At 45.2% G+C, this 17,116-nt stretch overlaps 1 pseudogene; it reads left to right on the forward strand.

The window, feature by feature from the left end:
• The first annotated feature begins 5,582 nt into the window (after nucleotides 1–5,582).
• LOC104875229 lies at nucleotides 5,583–10,693 on the forward strand (annotated as a pseudogene).
• Nucleotides 10,694–17,116: the final 6,423 nt, after the last annotated feature.

Raw genomic sequence — 17,116 nt, forward strand, 5'->3', positions numbered from 1 at the left:
CGCCGTGTCACACAGCTTAGATTTGAATTGCACCTCACATAACAACTGCACCGGGCGACCCCTCAGATCCCCCCGGATACAGCCCTTTGTGTTTCTGTGTCAAGAGGGAAAAAATCCACATGCACGATAATAGTGTCTGTCCAAAGTAAGCTTGCATGGTAATCTCATTTTACCTTCAAAACTTTGGTACAAAGTGGCTCACACCTATAATTCCAGCACTCTGGAAGCTGAGGCAGGAGGATCACAACCTGGGTAACCTGAGACCAGCCTGGGCAATTTAGTAAGATCCTATTTCAATATTAAAAAATGAAAGGGCTACAGAAAAGGCTCAGGGATAAACCACCCCTGGGTTCAATCCCCTGTACAGGGAGAAAAAAAAATCACAACAAAGGAAGAAACAGTTTCAGGGAATTCACTGTGTTGTGCGTCACAAAGCTCCCAGAGTCCGATCGGACCCAGGACTCCAGACCTGGCTCTCGCACCCCTTTCTTTATGGGGGATAAAGGAAGGGTGCCCTGGAGTCTCAGAAACCCTTCCCGGAGGAGGACGCAGGTCACAAATGGAGCGGAGACCTCTGGTGTTCATGATTTAACCCATTCGAGGTAAAACAGAAAAAAACCCATCACGCCAACAGTGTTCTATACTATTTCTTCTTTTTTTTTACTCCATTACTCATTGGCCACCTTTATGTCCGAGACATCCCCTGGCTCCTTGGGTGGTGAGCGGGGTGCCAGGTGCAGGTAGCATGGAGGTGGAGACGTTTCCTGGAGGGCGGCTTCAACCCAGGAACCCCCCTCTCAGGGACATGCAGGTGTGCTGTGGTCAGAGGCAGAATTCAGGCAGTGTGTCAAGACAGCTGAAAGGCGGAGAGTGCTGCTCAGGCCTGCAAATCAAGGCGGTGTATCACTGAAGATAGGACAAGCTTCGCCACCGAGGGAGACGGAGTCCATGGGGGTGCGTGGCTCCAGCCGGACCGGGCTCAAGCCAGTACCGAGGCTGCTGGGTAACCTGTGCCCTCCTCCAGGTGGGCAGTGGCCCCTGTGGCATCCATTCTGTTTCCTGGACCTTAGGCCAGAGGTATGGGTGTATTCGACCAGTGTGAGTGCATGTGTGTGTGCATGGGCGTGCATGTGTCTGTGTGCAAGGCAGGGAAGAAAGCGAGGCCTCTCACTGGGGCGCCCCATCTGTGGTTCTCCGAGGACCAGAGGTTCCCCCCTTGGCTCCTCGGTCTTCATAAATACCCGTGCTCAGTTAGTTGTCTTGTAAAAAATAGAAAAGGAGTTGGCAAAGGAGCAATGGGAAAGAAGATTTGAAAGATGAGCCCTGGGCCAAGTGAGGGACACCCACCATGACAAGGGAAGGCTTCAGGAAATATTTTCTCTCTAAAAACCATTTTGGAAACCACTGGGATATTTCCCCTCTTGCAAACCAAAAATATACGCAACTGAATACACACCAGCCAAAGATTCCGATATCATTTCAACATTGACTTTGTACATTTGCAATTTATGCAAAGAATGTATTCCCTGAAGGTTGTGCTCCGGTCATGTGCTATAAATCAAATCACATTTTAAACACACTGGGGGACCTTGCTATTTAAAGGGCGCCTCATTACACATTTTATCTACTGAGTACACAAACACAAATGGACTGTATGAGTGCCCGTGTGTGTGTGTGTGTGTTTGTGGTAAACGTTCTTGGGCTTCACACTGGACACAATTCTGGTTTACTCACCCATATACTTACCATCCCTGAGCATTTACTAAACTCTTAGTTTCCTGTTTCAAGGATTCAATGGCTAAAAACCACTGCCCCAAACATGTGCCTGACCCCGGGGCAGGAAGACAGGACGTCTTCTCCTCAGTGAGCTTCGCCAATAGCACTGCAGCCCTGTGCCATCAGGAAAGAGTTTTACTTATTTATTTTGCTCTAAGACAGCAAAGAACAAGAACTGCCCAGGAGCTGCAGTCTCTGTATGGGACACTGCCTGTCTGTCCTACCTGTCTATCTGTCTGCCTGTCTGCCTCTCTGCCTCTCTGTCTCTCTGTCTGTCTGTCTGTCTGCCTGTCTGTCTGCCTGGAAGGAATCGGGCAGCAGGAGGACAAAGGCGGTCGCTGAATCCTGAAGGAAGAAACTTCACAGATCAAAGGACAGTTTTGCTGAAGCTGTGCTCTGGACCTTTCTGGATCCCTGTTGCTTTGTTACCCCGTGCAGGCTCTGCTCCCCTTTAGCTACATCAGCTGAGCTTCACTCACCTCCACAGAAGCACCTCCCCCATTTTCATGCCAGAGCCACCGGCTTCATTCGGCACCCCTCAGTGGCTGGGGCCTCCTCCAGATGGTTCTCTGGTCATCCTGAACGTGCAGACTCCAGTTTCTCTCTCCCAAGACTTCCCATCCCGGCATCTCCCGTCCGAGGGCACCGCTGAGCACAGGCGGTGATGTGGGGCACGGCCCACCTGCTCCCCAGCTCAGCTCTGGTACAAGCCATCCGCGTGGGTGTCATCGGCCGCCACAGGCCGGAAGCCCACGGCGGGACAGGGCACATTTAGCTGGTGACAGCTGTGCACCTGGAGACTGGTTAGCAATCCCAGAACCAACTGATGCCAAATCCTGAGGCTGCACTCATGTGGTGTCTGACCACACCGTTAAAACTCACGCCAGGGGTGAAAGTTCCACCAATGATCTTGCTATTGGCAAGATTCTGCCTGAATCGGCTGGGACTGGTTTCTGACAACACCGACTGGCCATGTCGCCATGCTGCCCTCTCCTCTGAGTAGTTTATCCTCAGAGACAGGATAGTTATGACTTAGCTCTAGAGCACCCCCAGCGGGCCTGTGTTCAGAGGCGGGGCTTCGGGGATGACTGGGTGGTGGAGGCCCACACTCATCAGTGTGTTGATCCTTGGATGAGTTCACCCTGCCATGTGCCTTCGAGGTCCTCACAACACCAGCCCTCAGTAGCTTGAATCAGCAGAAGCCATGTGGCAGGAGGTCCTGCTCGCCCAGGGACTTCACCTCGGGTGCGGTCTGCACTGGCGACCAGTTCTTTGCCCGTGAAGCACTTGTGTTCTGCCATGGAGTCTCTAATTGTGCTCTGGTTGGGAAATAATGCATATGGTTCTTGGTTGTGTGGATCCCTCGGCTGTACGTTATCAGAACCTGCGGAGGCAGAGGCTGCCGCTCACATTTCTGTGCGACTGTGCAAAGCAGTGTTCCTTGGGGTCCCCCAAAAAGCCTGGGAAAACTGACAGCACCAACTTTTCCTCCTTCCCAGAGAAGGAAGTGGAATTCCACTCCTTCGCTCTGCTGCCTCCCCCACAAAAGACGGAGTTGTGCAGAAGAGTGATTCAGAGATTTCACACACTCCCCAGCCACTACATCAACATGCGGGAGCAGGGGCAAAATGATTCTCACGGTCTGAGAGCTGAACAGCTTACGTCCCCCTCACACATTTTCAAAGGACTGAGAAAGGAATCTAAGGCTGCTCCCCTGCCTGGTGGGTGGATTTAACAAACCCAGAAGGAAGAGAGAGACAAAGGAAAGCAGAGGAACTGAGGCACTAACAGTGATTCCCTCCCCTCGGTGACAGATTACTCCATGGGAGACAGGGGCTGCTTGTTTTGGGAGAAGATGTCAGGGCCAAGTCCAGCAGGCTCTTCCAGAGGCAGGGTCCCCAGACAGGCAGCCCTCAGGGAGTCGCTTTCTGCACAAAGGCTGCGGGCTGCTGTACTTTCAGGTGCAAAGGTGACATCCATCCTCCATGGTACTTCTGGATGTCGATTCTAGCTGTTCCTTTTCCAGAGAGGAGAGGAGAGGACTGCCTCTGCCTCCTGCATTTACCAGAAAGGGAGAGAGAAAAGTCTCGATAGCCTTTCCCCCTCCATCAGGGTCAGTTAGTTTGGACTTTCTTTGGGCTCCCCACTATTGAAGGGCAAACCAAGCCAACAGAACCCTGACACCCCCTCCCTCCCTGAAGTTCCCTAGGAAATTCACAATGCAAAGTCCAGCTGCGTTTTTTGTTTGCAGCTGTGGAAACAAACAAACAAACAACACCTGCTACTACTGCTGCTGCGGTGTTCGGTGTTCAAGTCTCTGGACCTTCTCTTTCCGGCCCAAGCCTTGTATTTGTCCCAAAGGTCGGCCCGTGATGTTCTGAGACTCCCTCCCTGAGCTGGGCTCCCCTCTGAGCACCGACAGATTTGAAACATGAGGCTGAGTGGTCTTCAGAGCTGGCGGCCAAACAATACCCCTCCTGTGTGCCTGAGTGACAGGCCACACAGAGACCACAGGTCCTGCCATCTGCTGTGCTTCCTGCCAGCTTTCCAAAAAAAATGCAATATTTTCCCACAGAATAAATGCTAATTAAAGAAAATGTACATAACACAGACAAGCAGAGGAAAGTTGCAAGATCACCCCTAATTCTACTGCTTAAAGGCAGTCCCTAGGTTGTATCCGTCTTTCTATGCATAAGCTTCCTTTTTATGAAAAAGTTCTGCTTTACTTACTGTTTTCTTACTAAAAATATTTGATATTTTTCTCATATGAGGCATTTCTCTGAAAATTAGTTTACAAATGGTTTATTTGTTTATTCTTACAAATACACCATAATTTACTCAACTAATGAAGACATTTGCAATTTTTATTTGCAATAAAATCCGTATTTTTTTTTCTTTTTGATACTGGGGTCCAAACTCCAGACCTTGTGTTTGTGGGGCAGGCGGCAGCAGCACTGAGTTAAATCGCCAGCCTCAGCTCCAATAAAATCAGTATTTGAAACACACTCATGATGATGTCCTGAAGGTAGTGAATAGCGACAGAGTTGCCATTTGAAACAGAAACAACATTTTATGTCTTTTGACTCATGCTCAGATTCCTTCCCAAAAAGAATGCACCAGTGTGCACGGCCACCAGCTGTTTAAAATTTTTAAATTTCTGCATTTCAGTAGGCACACACCAAAACTGAGTCCTTTCGTCGGTCTAGTTTGTTGATTGAAATACTGTGGCTCCCACACTGAGCCCCTTCCCTCGGCACTGCTGTTCCCTTGGTGCCTCTTTGTGAGACTCAGTTTTGTGAGTGTTTTTATTCAGAGCTATCAGAGAAGTAATGGGAACCCAGTGTATTTCATGTTGAAAGAGTTTCAGAACTCTATATATTACATTCTAGGAGGAAATTACATATTAAATTCTTTCCTCAGCCTGCTCTTTGGTTTCCAACAGTGTTTATGGCAAGAGATATGTAAATGTTTTCTTTTTTCTCTGTTTACTAAAAAGTTTTAAAAACACAGAGAAGCACTAAGGCAAATGAAATATAATCACCTAAATGCCACACCCAGAGATAACCAAGACATCCAAAAACTTTGTTACCATAATCAAACCATTCCTGCATATATTTTCTTTTCTATCTTTTTGGAAGTTTATCCAACAGCGCCTGGGACGCTGCCAACAGCACTGGGCAGTGCCCACCCTGGATGCCAGGAGATGGGGAGCAGGCTGTGCCCCCATCTTCAGCCCTGCCTGTTCCTTCACCCCCACTGCCACCTCCTGCGAGAGTGTGAGGTTGAGGGACACAACACAGCGGAACATGGAACCCCAGGGGAAATCAGTGACTGCGCTGACCGGCCTGGACCGGGCACTTGTGACTCGCGACTCGGTGCAGACTCCCCACGGTGCCATCTCCGGATGTCACAGCCAGGCTACGGCCCTGAGGATGTGGGTCTGGTGGTCACTGCTCAGCGGCTCCCACCACATCAGCTGAGAGTTCTGGCTCAGCCTGCGCCCTCTGCTCCACCCTCACAGGCTGCTTTCAGAACCTCCCAGCCTGCGCCTAAGCTATGTGCTCCCTGATCCCCGCACCCCACTCCCCACAGCCCTGTCGGAGGTGGGCAGAGAGGCACGCACAGCCCCACCTCACTGCTTCTCTGTCTGCGCCGAACACTCCCGGCTGGGTCCCTCCTGCCTGGGCAGACACCTGAGCACCAGCCCGGGCCTTCTGCTGGGGGTCGTGTCCAGCCCGCTCCCTCGCATGCCTGGGACCCAGCTCTGGCCTTTCCTGCCCTGCGACGTTGGTGCCCACACACCTGCCCTGCACCTGGAGGGCAGATTCTACCAGAAAATATGCAGCTCTCGACTGAGCAGAGCCTGTAGAGTTGGCCCGGGGCGGCCACTGACTTCCAAGCTCTGGTTGCAGCCTGCCTTTCCCATACAGGGAGTTTGGCTCCTTCGAGGGATTGGCTCAGGGTCTGTGGCATCCTGGCTGCTTGCTCTTGTCTCAAGGTAGGACTTTCCTAAGGGTAACGGGAGAGCTAGGCAAGTGGGTGACTCGTGTGCCAAAGGAGATGTGTCCCTGCTGTGAGATCCCTATGCCACCGTGAGGGAGGAGACGGACACTCAGGTTCCAGCATCAACAGGAGGGGCTGACATGGAGAGGAAGGAGAAGGAGAACTTCCAGGGCAAACAGAGCTTTATTATTCCCTAGAAGACTCCAAGCTGTGAGTGAAGGAACAGAGAAGGCGTTGTGAGGAGGAGCTGGTGAATGGATAGCGCCAGGCCAGCCTTTCCCGGAATTCCAGACCGACATTCCCACCTTGCGTCTGCATTTCCCAGTCCTCCTCCCAATCTACTCTTCCTAATTCTTGGCAATCTTCACACGTCCCAGGCCAGTCCTGATTTCTAGCACTCCTTCCAAGGCCCCATGAGCAGTCAAGATTGCTGGGCCACCTCTTTATCAGCCGAACTGCAACCTTACACCATGACCCGCGACTCAAAGTGGCTTACATCTCAGTCGGTTTGGGCTGCATTAACAAATTACCACAGACTGGTTGGCTCACAATGGAAAGTTATTTCTCCCGATTATGGAGGCTGGAAGCTGAGATCCAGGTGGCAACATGGTGGCTTTCTTGGGGGCCCGTGTCCTGATCATGTCCTTACATGACCTTTCCTTGGTGGCTGTGTGTCTCTTCCTCTTTTGTAAGTGCAGTAATCCCATCGTGGAGACTACAGGCTCACACAGTCTTGTCCACGCCTAATTACCTTCAAAGGTCTCACCTCCAAATGGCCGCCGTAGAGATTAAGGTTTCATCTGTATTTGAAGCCGGACATAAACAAATAGCTCACGGCCAATCACAAGCAATCAGCTGCTAAGCATCCTGCACTGCATCACTATGGCCAATGTCTAGGGGCGCAGCAGATACTCTTGTCACTCACCCCCAGAAATCCATCTGCCTGGTGCCCTAGCCTTACCTGAATGCCCCATCATAGATCTTGCCATCGAAAAGAAGAGCATTAGTGTAACAGACAATACACACAGGGTCACTCAGTCTTAGTCAGCTCTTTGGTAATTTAAGGAGTTGACCCAGCACTTTCTTCTCTCCTCTCTCTAGGAAGGGAGACCGTGCTCTGCTGGGTGGAGCCGAAGGATCCTTCACAGGAGACTGTCAGCCAAGTGGCCAAGCAGTGGGAAGAGAGCTATCCGGCTCAGTGAAGCTCCTGGCCTTCGTCTGCCATGAGGGGAAAACTCTTTCTCTTCTGGGAAGCAACGGGCAGTGAGCTCAGACACAGGAATCCCAGTGGTGGGAGGCAAGGTCTCCTGGACCACACAGCTGTCACTGCAGGTGGGAAAGAAGTGGGGAGGAGCCGGAGCCCCAGACACGCTGGCCACATGCAGTGTTGTCATTTCCTTTCATTTATCCCAAACTCTGATAAACTTGCATTATCTGTAGCAAACAACTTTCCTATGTAAAATTATGGAGAAAGCCAGTCTCACACCTGAGAGGAAGGAACCGGAGGGAGAGAAGTCCTTGTCCCTACAGCGAGGAGGATCGTCACCCTGGGGGGCCGTCATGAGGATCTGGAGTGTCACCCAGTCCGTGTGGCAAAGCTTGGTCCGCAGCCTGGCAATGGGTAGTGACCTCTACGATGGGACCTGCCCCAGATGTCTGAATGCATGCGAATGGCTGGCCCCTCCTCTCCCTGCTTTGTGCTTCCCAGCTATGAGGCAAATGCTTTTGCTTTGTCCTGTGTCCCTGCCACAGTGTCCTGTCTCACCAGGGCCTGAAATCGATGGGGACAATGGATCGTGCACTAGAACTTTCAAAATTGTAAGCCAGAAGAAACCTTTTTGCTTCCTAAATTGATTTATCTCTCCTGTTTGTTATAGTAACAGAAAGCTGACTAACGTGTGCAGTGGCTCAGCAGAAGGATGATAAGCAGAGTACTCAGTAGGTGAAGGACCCAGCCAGAGTAACACTGATAATTTGGTACTAAGAAGAATATGATAGTAAGTCCTTTGTAATTAGTCGCTTCCTGGTGTGCTGAGCTTTTCCTACCAGGTGTTCTCACTGGGGCTAACACCGTGCATTATTCAGGCAACCATCAGAAGTTAGCTCAAGTCACAGAGGTGCCAGGAAAAATAAATAAGCACATGGGATAGTTTTAGCACTGTCTTCAGGAAGCTACTTGAAAGAAAGATGTCCCCAAAGTTAATACCAAATTAGATTAAAGATAATTACTCATAGTGCCCAAATTTATTTCTGAAAATGTATGCCAAATGATTGTTTGGGAAATGAAGTTCAGATCAGTCCACAGTGTAAGCAGCGTTCACCATGGGGCACTTCTGAAAGGATCTGTAGCAGTCACCAACATGGAGCAGGGATGTTGAGTCCCTGCCGTGAATTCCAGCCACTCAGAGAGGCCATTTAGATTATTAAAATACCTTGTCTCTTTCAAGAAGCCCATCATTTATTGGAGGAGACAGACCCCTGAAAGATGACTGGTAAATGACTGGCTGACTTCTCTGACAGTGGGATGTAAAGAATGTAATGTAAGGGTGCACAAGCTTCAAGCTGAATTGACTTCTTTTCAAGTTGTGCAAATAGACTTCTAATTTCATACAGTTATTTTGTTATGCTACCAGCCAGTAATTTATTTGGTTTCTGTGGCTACAGTTTTCTGTGAAAAGTAAGAGACCAGCCAAAAATATAAGAGAAATACCTGGGGAAACAAGATGGCCACAGAGGTTTCAAGAACCTCAATTATTCCTGGGGATCTGGAGAGCCATGCACGTCCACGGGTTCGTATTCACACTGCAGAAAGACCAAAGAGGGCTCCAGGGCCTCCTGCTGATCATGAGGCTCTGTGCAGACAGAAACTGAAACCTCAGGCAGAATTAAAAACTGTCTAAACTTTGAATATGTGCACATAGGCCCCTGAACAATGAGAGCAAGCCTTGTTGGCCCAAAGTTTTGAAGGACAACTTCTGACCAATCGTTGGAAAATCCCTCAGCCATACAAACCGTGGAATGAGCACTAGGTAGCTGACTTAGAAATAAAAACATTAACTAAAAAGTACAAAAATTTGCATAGACTTGTAAGTGGCCACACACTGGACAGACTTCATCCGTCTAAGCAAGTCACTAAACAAACAAAACAGCAAAAACAACTATTAGATCCAACTCCAGAGTAACTGTAATATATTGTCTAAGATGTCTTGTTGCTCCCGCAGGCTGAGGCCCTGCTCTGCATCTGCTCATCTGGCCAAGAGTCCCCACGTGGCAGCAGCACGGCCCCAGCCAGGAGCCCCGAGTGGTGCTGGAGTTCCCGGAGGACCCCTCCGTGCTGACCAAAGACAAGCTGAAGAACGAGCTGGTGGCCAACAGCGTGATGCTCCCGGCCGGTGAGCGGTGCAAGGACGTGTTTGTGCACCTCTACCTGCAGCACCAAGAAGAGAAGTCAGAGATGATCTAGATGGCACAGAACTCTCTAATGAAGACTTTCTGGATCTGCTTGTGAGATACGGAGTGAATCGTGGTCCTATTTTGGGAACAACCAGGAAGCTTTATGAGAAAAAGCTGTTGAAACTGAGGGACTAAGGGACAGAATCAAGAACTTCTCCTTTACCAACAATTTCTTCTTCAGAAAATACAAGGCAGAATGGAGGTAATGACTCTGATACGGTGACAACAAGCTCAAGCCTGAGAAGAGAGAACCACTAAAGGGCAGAGCAAAGACTCCAGTAACCTCAAGCAAAGAAGAATTGACACAGAGCTATTCACAAGCTGGAATAACTGAAACTGAATGGACAAGGGGATCTTCAAAAGGCGGACCTCTGCAGGCATTAACTAGGGGCAAGAAGAACTCCGGGGAAAAGGGTGGACACTTCACAACATTTTCGTATAGATGGTGCAATAATTTCAGAGAATACTCCTATCGCTGAAATTATAATGGCTCCAAGCAACGGACCCTTGGTTGTCAGTAGGGTGACCGGAAACTTCAAGCACGCAGATCACTGAATTCTCAAATGTACCCAGAAGAATACCAAAGAAACCACTGATAGAGAGTTGAAGTGGAAGAAAAAACAGAGGGAAGAAGAGTAGAGAGGGATATTCTTAAGGAAATGTCCTCTCTGAAGCATCTACACCAACAGGAATTAGTGCCAGTTGCTGCAGGCCAATCAAAGGCACTGCAGGGCGGCCATTAGAACTCAGTGATTTCGGGATGGAGGAATCTTTTTCATCTAAATATGTTCCCTTGGCAGATATCAAGACAGAAAAGACAGAAAAGGGGTGCTCCATTCCTATGTGAATAAAAATTTTGCTGTTTGTTGTGGCTGTTTTTTTGGTTTTGGTCTATCAAGCCATGGAAACCAACCAAGGAAAACCCTTCTCTAATTTGTATAAGGCTGGAAAATCCTCCTGAATGATTTCTCTTTGGTACATTCACCTTGGTCTTCTATTTATAATAACTATGTAGAAAAACATTTGTGTATACTCATTGACGCAAGAACTAAAAGTAATGTGATTTCACCTCAATAAATTTAGTATTCCATTGAAAAGCAAACAAGATATATAAATGAACTTCATTTAAATGTTTTGGACTTTGGACTAGTAGGAGATCACCTTGTACCATATAAATAATCTTTTTTTAGCTCTGGGATTTTTTCGTAGGCTTTATTTTTTTAATGTGGACATCTTCATTTTGGGGGAAAATGTACATTGTTTTTGTGTATTTGGGAAATATGGGCAAAACGTGTATAATGTAAAGCCACACATACTTTGAATTCTTACAGAAAAGATTCTAAGATTTATTCTGTGCTGAATAAAAATTTTACAAACAACTGAAACAGTAGAATTCAGTAAGAGAAGCAGAGCTTGGTTGTAATTTTTTTTTTTTTTTAATGTGGTTCCAGGGATCAAACTCAGGACCTAGTGCTTGCAAGGCAGGTGCCAAAACTACTGAACTAAATCCCCAGTCCTTGGTTGTACTTTTTTAACTGCAACAAAGTTTGATGCTGTTCATGAGGAAAAGTACAGCAATAATCTCTTCTGTAACTTTTATTAAAAGTAATGTTATTGTTGTAGCCCTGTCATACTCACTTTTTAAAAGATTTCTAGTATCATAAAAATCCTATTTCAGGGAGACCCATTGAAATAAAGTTGATTTTTAGCAGAGATATTTTAGGGTATCATATGTACATGTTTTAGAGAACTCTTAGCTAGCTATACATGTTTTTAAAAACTGTTAGCTATAAGGCTATGTAATTAGAAATTTGTACTTTTTATTTACAGCAAAACATTTATTCTCTCAATCCAATTTACTACCAAAATATTTTTTTAGATAATAAATGTATGTTTGTTCAGAGATTACAAACTTTAAATACTGGTCTTTTGTTTCATTTATATTCGCCGTTACATTGTTTTTTGTTACCAAAAACAAATTTTGCCAAGATTTTAATTTTTTCCCCTACATTTCTCAGTGTAATTTGATTAAAAAGTACAGGAAGTATTTGCTTTTAAATTACATGTAAGCCGTAGTTAATACTTAAAGTTGTACACTTTGACTATGAGGTGGGCATTGTGATTTTGTGTACTCTTAAAATAGTTAACATTACCTTTAAGGTTGATTCATTTTATTGTTTTAGCTAAAACTAACCTCATGTATAACCTGGTTTGGTAAAGTCATAGATAATGAAATCTTAGTAGAACCACATCAAAGGTAAAAATTTTAATCATTTGAGCTACAACTTTACTTAGTGACCACAAAGCACACTAAAAATGTTATTTTAAAATATACAAAATAAAAAAAAAAATTTTAAAAAGGAAAAAGCTGAAGGTGTATATTTAGACCACAGCACACAGTTTTGATTCGAATTAGCTCTATTCTGATATATAGCTTTTTGATATTTTATAGACATTTTCACTTGACTTTTGCACCCTGAGACCAGAAGCACTCACATCTGGGCCTGCAGGGTACACAGGAAACAGAGTCCTGGGTCTGACGTGCTGGCCTCTGGGTGAATGTCTCCGAGATGAGCCACACAGGGGTATGTTTTGCTCAGTTCTTCCACTAAGGTAATAGCTATCTGCTCTCTCTGTTTTAAAGCTTTGTTTCCCACATTGTTTTCAGTCTTCTGTTTATAACTAGCAATTGTGAGATGCTCCATTTAATGTTTAAAATTGTGGAGAGAAAAAACAGACTTAAAATGTATGTAAAGATCAGTTTTCTAGCAGGAAAAGTGTGGTCCAAAATAGCAAAAGTAGGACCAGGTGAAACATGTATTCATTTTTTAAAACATGTACTTGGTCTTTTGTCTGTGTCTGTTTTATTCCACTACAGTAAATGTGTCGTTGATGTAAATGCAAAGCATTTCTTCCTGATTAAATCATAGATGAAGACATTACAGTATAATTCAATAATTAAACTCTAAAAATATAAACTATCTTGTGTCTTCTTAATAAGCATCACAAATGCAAAGAAATGGGAAAATGTGCCTACGTAGGAAAATCTATAGGAACTGTCCCTGAGAGGTGGGACTTAGTTGACAAAGACTTCAAATTACCATTACAAATAAGTTCAAAGCACTAAAACAACTTTTAAATAGTTAAGTGAAAGTATGCCAGCAATGCCCCAGCCTGTAGAGAATAAACAGAAATTATAAATAAAACACAAATAAAAATCTTGGAGTTGAACAGTACAAAAATGAAATGAAAATCTCACTAATGGAGCTCAGAAGCAGATAGAGTGGCCAAAGAAAGACTTAGCAAACCTGTAGGTTCTCCAATCTGAAGAACAGAAAGAAAAAGGAATGAAGAAAAACAGAGGCTTAGAAACCTATGAGACACCATTAGTCAGACAATATCCAAATAATGAGATTACCAGACACAGAAGAGAGACAGAAAAAATACTCAGATTGAAAAGTCCCCAATTTGATTTTCACAAAATTAATCAGGAGGAGGGAGGGAAGGGAATGGGAATAACTAAAGGAATTAAAATTATTATCTACACGTACCACCTTCCCACAAGAATGTACACATTATGTATTACACACGTGTAGTGATAAACTAAAATAGTTTTTAATTTTTTAATTAAAATTAATTTAATGTAATTACACACTCAAAAGTGTAGACAAACATCAAACAGGGTAAAAGGGAATTGATCCATACTTAGACACATTATGGTCAAATCATCAAAAACAAAAGATAAAATTCTGAAGAAGCATAAATATCTTATTGCATACCAAAAAAAAAATCTCAAAAAGATTAACACTGACTTCTCATCAGAAATGGTAGAGACCAGGAAAGAGTGATTCCATTTTCGATGAGCCACAAACTTTATATCCAGCAGAACTATACTTGAAAATTGAAGGCAAAATAAACCAGGCACACCTGGTGGCGCACACCTGTTAATCCCAGCACTCTGAGAGGTTAAGGCAGGCAGACTGCAAGCTTCACCCCAGCCTGAGCAATTTAATGACTCACTGAGACTCTACCTCAAAAACAAAAAAAGGGCTGAGGATGTAGCTCAGTGTGAAGGCCCTAGGTTCAATGCCCAGTACCACACAAAAAATAAATAAATAAAAGGTGAAATAAAGACTTCCTCCAGGTACGTAAAAACAGAGAATGTATTGACAGCAGATCTGCCTTATAAGAAAATACCAGAGGCAGGGAAGGAAGGGTACCAGATGGTAACTCGAATCCACATGAAGAAATTTAGAGCACCAGCAGACGTAGGATGATAGAAATGACAGTGTAAGTATATTTATATTCATTTCTTCTCTTGTTTTAAAGGATAATTACATTAAATGCTAGATATAAAACTGAGAAAGTTGATTCCAAAGGTGCTCCTTCCCAGTCCTAGGAAGGACCATGTCTGCAAGGTAGACATAGGATATACCTCTTTCTAAAGTTGTGACCTGGTAGTCAGAGGCACCCAGAAGCAGAAAACTGTACAAACAGCTCTGGGATCAGAGCTACCCACTGCTGTCTACCCACGCTGTCCTTCCTACCTTCCTACCTTCCTGAGACACTTCTGCTCTCACATGAGACAGCTGTACCCAGCTGAGCTCTTCGGTCAGGACAACACACTCTCCTATGTCTACCCTGCAGTGCCCTGATTTTCAGCTAGACTCCTAACCTCAGTCACTTTTGGCAAGCCTGTTGTACTGTTACCTTTTATCCTGGTTTGATAGACATTATTTTAATTCCGTAAGGAACCAAAGTTTGGGGGCTGAGATACCTATATTAATCCCTATGAGAACTTATCTACCTTATTTCTGCAGGTATATCTGGCACATTACATTTGAATAAATAAATAATGAATGAATGTCAGAAAACGCAGAGGTCACGGTGGCCTGCAGCTCAGGGCTTCTCAAAGAGACAGGCCACAAGCTCTCGGTGATTAGGAAAATTTCAAGAGGCAGTGGGCTATGGTAATCTAAAGCCATCTTTCTGCCCATTATCCCCTCCTCTCCACCATCTGTTCCCTCACTCATCTTTCTCTTGTCAGTCGTCAATGTCATCCTAACTCATGGAGATGTCAGGGAAGAATAAAAAAATCCAGGAAACTGAAAAAGCTCATAAAATCAGAAGGAGAAAATTTTGCTAAATTATTTTGCTGGTGAATCTTCAGGTTTTCCCTCCTCTGCTCTTTCTCTGCCTCAGAAAGACCTGTGAGTCCTTGAAGAACCCTAACCTTCAGGATACATTATTTCAGACCATTGCCTTCTAGAAAGTAGAATCACTTAACAAAAGGAAAAAGGTCGATCCCATGAGACGGATACCAAAATAATAATAATTCTCACCATTAAAGGCATAGTAAAATCGGACCGTTTGATTTGAGTGGTGGTATTAAATAATTACTGGTGATTAAATTGTGATTCCTTTTAAACTCACACACGGATGACTAGCTTCTCTTACCTTGTTTTTCCTTTACCCTTTTATCTCGGCAGTTAGGAGGTGGCAGACTGGAGGTGTTACTCCGGTCGTCATGGAAATAGTCTCCCAGAAGCTGGCGCTGAAGGGGTGGGCGGGGGTGGGGGGCAACAGTGTGAAACGGCCGATCTGAGGGGAGCAAGCTCTGGTTAAGAGGCCAAAGAGCAGCTGGAAAAGGACACAGGCCTGGGAATGCCCGGATGCAGGCCTGGGAATGCCCGGATGCATCCCAGGGAATGCCCGGATGCTCCCGCAACCTCTCACCGATCTCTCCTTTGTCCTTTCCCATCTCTTAACAAGTAAGCGTTGGGATCGAAAACTACAGTGAGTGTTTAATTTTTTTAAAGTATTACGGTAAAAGACACACTGCTATGAATCCCCCTCTAAACCCTCACCCTCACCTCAAGCACTTAGGCCCATCATTCGTTTTGTTTTTATTTTGGTACCCGGGATGGAACTTTTGTTTGCAAGGCAGGTGGTGGCATAGCTAAGCTAAATCCCCGGCCACTGTGCCACCATTCTTGCTACTTTCTAAAGCGTATCTGAAATAGTCTTTTGTGAAAATCCATCTTTAGTCACCACTGTCATGGCTGCCTCAGTGTCCTGAATCTATCCAAAACATTCCCTTTTTATGGTCATCTTGATGTTTGGGAACAGCCGGAAGTCATATGGTGCCAGATCTAGTGAATGAGATGCATGGGGACACAGAATCATGTTTTTAGAAGCCTGCCTTTCCATTGGATGGTGCTTGCCAGCAAGTCCCTGTATTTTTGGTCGCACCCTACGAAGACCCTCAGGAAGGAGGACTTCCCACACTGCGGCAGAAAGCAGTAAGAACGATGGGATGAGTGTGTTCAAAGCCAGGGGAAGTGTTTGGTAGGGGATTAACGGCAATGTCTTTTACTGTAACAAAGGTTTTTAATTTAAAGATTTACTGTATATTTTGATCACTGCTTTTTAAAGTAACTGTGAACAGGGAACTGGGGGAAATGGAGAGGAAATGGCTCGAACTTCCCCCTGGTGTGAACTCCTTTAGAATCACTCTGCTACAGTAAAGTTTGCACACGCACACTTGGTTTATTCTGATGCCCTCTGAACTGCGAGGCATGCAGGTGCAGGAGGAGCTGAGGACAGGACTGCCCTGTGTCAAGTGCCATCTGGAGACATTAGCATGTGTGAATCCACCTGTGTTTCCTGTCCTTTTGTGAATTCATTTTCCAAACTGACGTATCCTATTTCAGGTTATTCGTGCACAACAAAGTTGGCTTTATAAAAAACCTATGACCATTAAAAATGGTAATTCCCTCTCCACACTCCTCCCAGAAGAAAGTAATACTGAACATTTTTGTCTAATGACAGAGACATTCTCTGCACACAGAGACCCGTTTGATCACCATACTATTCAGGAAAATGGCTTAACTTATTATAACCCATCAACTCTTGACAAACTCCAGTGAATGAGTGCGTGTGTGTGTGTGTGTCTCCTTCAGTGGCATCCTGGAAGCCTTTTCTTCTGCGTGTAACAGCCAATACAAGCTTCCCTTGCTGGTGAGCAGAGGTCTGGGTCCCCAAGTGAGTATTTCTGCAAAAGGTGCAAATACATTTGATTCAGAAAAAACGAACTGCTGTAGCATAAGAAAATGGAAACACTGCACTTAAGGTACCAGCAATTTAATTTTGAATTCATAGAGCATATGAAGAACTCACAGACACATTCGAAGGTTGGAAAGTGGCTGGGTCACAAAATATCAGCCTGAGAAAAATTGATGGGATGCCACCCACCATTTCTATCTGTTGACAGCATTTATTACGTACATTCCTTTTCTTTTCTTTTTTTTTTTTTCACTTTTCTGAGAATCAGAACATTATTAGCAAGAGAAGTATTCTTTACTTCCCTCTGGCTATGGAAAGG

Source organism: Fukomys damarensis, unplaced genomic scaffold (genome assembly GCF_012274545.1).
Source record: "Fukomys damarensis isolate Sample0158 unplaced genomic scaffold, DMR_v1.0_HiC HiC_scaffold_11, whole genome shotgun sequence".
NCBI classification, from domain to species: domain Eukaryota; kingdom Metazoa; phylum Chordata; class Mammalia; order Rodentia; family Bathyergidae; genus Fukomys; species Fukomys damarensis.